Here is a 3,795-nt window from a genome sequence, read left to right as displayed (position 1 = left end):
CAGAGTGGAAGTAGTCCCCAGAGAGTTTTGTGCCTCTCTGGGCCTGCACTCTGAAACAAGGATTTATAAGTAGTTTCGTTCCTGACATGGGTGAGTATATAGGGCATTCGAAGCCTGGGCAATAAATAATAAACACAATATGATCTCCCAGTACAATTTTATCCATGTTATTGTACGTGGGGCAGCTCGAGAAACTGCGACGATTCTCAAGGGATCTCTATCAGTTTTCAGATCCCATCTCACATGTGTACCGCCTCGCGCACGGCGTGCGGGGCGGGGCCGGGGGCGGGCGCGGGGGCGGAGGAAGTTACGCGGGGCTGTGCGGGGCGGAGCCTCGGCCCCGACGCGATCGGCGGCCCTACCGACCAATGGCAGTGGTGAGCTTCAGCTAACAAAGAAACCCCTCGGCCAATGGGAGTCAGGGGCGGGACCAAGGGCTGCCGGCGTCAGGTAACTGGTAGGCGGGGAAGGTGGGGCGCCGCGAGGGGACGTCAGGTTTGGTGGACGGGCGCCGAGGGGGCACTGACAGCTGCGGGGGCGGAGCCCGGGGGGAAGGGGCGGGCTCCCTGCAAACCTCTCACTGCCAACAGCGCCTTCCAGAGCCTGTCTCGACACCGGAGCCCAGCCTGGACCTACTATGTGCCAGCCCTACCTCCCTCCATCATAGAACTCATAGGCAGCATTCCGAGTGTTTGATAACAGGCACAGAGAAGTTATGAAATAGAAGGTAGGGTTTCAAGGGATGACTAAGAGAAGATGTCAGCCTCCTAGAGCTGTCAGTTCTATTATGGGAGACTAGTAAAGGCTGACTGTATGCCAGACACTAAACTAGGAATTCTCATCCCCATGATGTGCTTGAGGTAAGGCTCAAGCCCGACTCAATTTGTGCAGCCTCCTGGCCAAAAGACCACCTGGAGAAGAATGGAAAAGAGGCACCGGCAGAAGATGCAGGAGCCCAGAGAGGGGGAAATGCACTCCTTGGGGAAATAGGGGCCTTCAGGGCGGTAGGGAAGTTTGAGCAGATGGCCAGAGGTTGAGGAGGAAGGAGCAGGACAGACATGAGGGCCAGGCCACCCAGGACCTTGGGTCCAGGCTCAGGCGTATATATGTCATCATGCGGCAGCCAGGAGTCAACTATCTGAGTCTTCAAACAGGGGAGTGAGCTAACTCAACGCTCACAGAAGAGGTGAGGCTGAAACGTGTATTAGCGGCAGGGACAGCAGCTGCTGCTTAGGGAATGGGAAGGTTCTGGGAGCGAGAAGTAGCACATGCTCCCAGAGCTGTGTACCTTTCCACTGATCATCTGGTGACCCTCGATCCTAGGGAGGGAGATTTCAATACAGTAAGAAATACTTTCCTAAAGGAAGGTGGGCCAGGGTCCCCCAGCTTTAGGGAGAACGCGCAGCTCTACCCCTCACTAGCTCTGCGGCCTTAGGTAAGTCCCTTCATGCCGACTGCCTCAGTTACCTCATCTACACAATTGGCATGATTGTATGGTTGTTGTGAGCATTACATGATTAATGCTGTAAAATATTGAGCATAATGTGGCAAAATGTTAATTTGTGAATCTAGACAAAGGGTATGTAGTGTACCATTCTTGCAACTTTCCTATTGGTTTAAATTTTTGCAAAGTAAGTGTGGGAGGGGAGGGGGAGACAGACAATTCTTGCTTGTATTAGAATACCCCAGAAAACTGATACCAAATGGTTGCCTCTGGGGAGGGGAGCTGGGTGGTTTGAGAGGCGACCTACTTTTAATTTTCACTGTAAGCCCTTTTGTTCTCTTTGGATTTGATATTGTGTGAATGTACAACTTGTTTGAAAAGAATTTCTGAAAGTCCTACCATGCCTCAAGGCCAACTCCATGGCCACTTCCCTTAAGAAAATGCTTGGCATGTTCTGCTCAGGTCCCTGGACACAGGCAGCACCTGCCCTGCCAGGAGGGTCCACCGCTGGGGGCACACAGAAGCATTCGAGTCACGCCTGCCTGGAAGGAGCTCACAGTTAAGCAAGTGGAGAAACAGGAGACCGACAGACAGATGCAATCCAGGGAGCTATGGAGGTGCCTACAAAGGCACCCAGCTGCATCTGCAGCTTCAGGGACAGCTCCTTGCAGGAGGCAGGGCCTAGGCTGAGTCTTGAGCTGACTAAGACCCAGCCAGGAGGAGGTAGAGACAGAAGGAGCTCAGGGTTGAAGCTCAGGGTCTTGAAAGCAATGGGTGTGTCCATGAGTACAAGCACCGTGATATTACTGGGTAGCTCAGAGAGATGAGAGTAACAGCAATGAGGATTATTGGGAGGATTAAATAGATGTGCATGTGGAGGTTTAGCATATGCGTATGAATACCTATTATGACAGATTGGAGTTCAGCCTCTTCAGGGAGATCGGTGTTGTTGTTGTATAATTATTTTTTATCTCCATTTTACAGAAAACAAACATGAGGCTCAGGGTATTTAAAGAGCTTGTCTGTGGTCAGAATATAGACCCTCTGAGTGAGGAGTCAAGCCCGGCAGGCTGACATCAGAGTTGCCTGGGCAATGGAGAGCCATTAGCTCAAAATTTTAGATAAAAATAAGGGCTGTTTGTCTGGAGGATGAATCAGAGGCAGAGGACTGGAAACATTATCCATCAGGAAACTACTACATTAGCCCAGGAAGTAGAGACGGCAGGGACCTGAACTAAGATAGGGCCAATGGGAGAAGAAGATGATGAATTTGGGAAATATTTATTTTAGGAGATAGAATAAGTATATTTAATCTCTCACTGTGCTACATTCCAAAACTTGACTGTGAGCACCATGACAGCAGGACTGGATCCGGGTCCCTGCTGCAGGTCTAGTGCCTAATTCAGTGCCTGGCACAGGGTAGGTGCTCAAAAGTGAATTAATGACCATTTACTGTTCTTTTATTGTCATATCTCCCACCCAGATTATAAAACCCAGGCAAACAGGGTTCCAGGGGCCTAGAACAGCACTAAGCACAAGGGCAAAGAGTGTAAACAGGTGAGCATCCACTGGGCTGGACACTTAAGATGTGCTCACTTTATTGCGTATCTCAATGTATAATGTGCATCTCAAGGAAAAATAAACAAACATGCAAAGGCCTCTCAAGTGGGCCCCAATGCAGGTAAATTCTTCTCTGTGCACCTGGCAGCTGCCCTGGGAAGTGTCCTTGCATCCTGTGAGGGAGCAGAGCTTGCACACACACACACACACACACACACACACACACACGTGCATGCGAGTGCACTCACAGATACCCACTCTCACATGCAGCTGTAGAACTCCCACACACATATACACAGGCACACACCCACAGAAGGTAGCCACTGTTTGATCTCTATCACCACCCTGGTCCCTAAATGAGAACTCCAAATCCTTGCAGTTTGGTCCAAAAAGCACTGTCCTGGTTGGTCAGAATGGAGCCACTCTGATTGGTTGGTGAAGATGCTCATGAGGCTATTAGAGTAGTGCAGCTCCGATTGGACAGGGGAAATTTCAGCCCTGTTGGTTGAAATACTATCCCAGGAACTCCTCTACAAGGCTGGCTCAGACCTCCTCACGAACACAGTGCGGGCCTGCAGTCCCATGCAGGCTTTCCCCTGAAGTGTGGCTTGCATGCGGAGCTGCTACGCTCTGTTTTTAAATTTGAACCCAGTCAGCCACCAGGAGCCCAATCAACTCACAGAACAGCGGTCAAGCTGCTATTTTAAGGAGGAGTGGGTGTTTTATGCAGCAAAGCTACCTGAGAAGGGGCCTTAATGGGTACATTGATTCTTGGGTCAACGTGTTGTTCA

This window comes from Myotis lucifugus, unplaced genomic scaffold, assembly GCF_000147115.1.
Source record: "Myotis lucifugus unplaced genomic scaffold, Myoluc2.0 scaffold_616, whole genome shotgun sequence".
NCBI classification, from domain to species: domain Eukaryota; kingdom Metazoa; phylum Chordata; class Mammalia; order Chiroptera; family Vespertilionidae; genus Myotis; species Myotis lucifugus.
The sequence above is the reverse complement of the archived record's forward strand: the minus strand, read 5'-3'. Positions refer to the sequence as shown.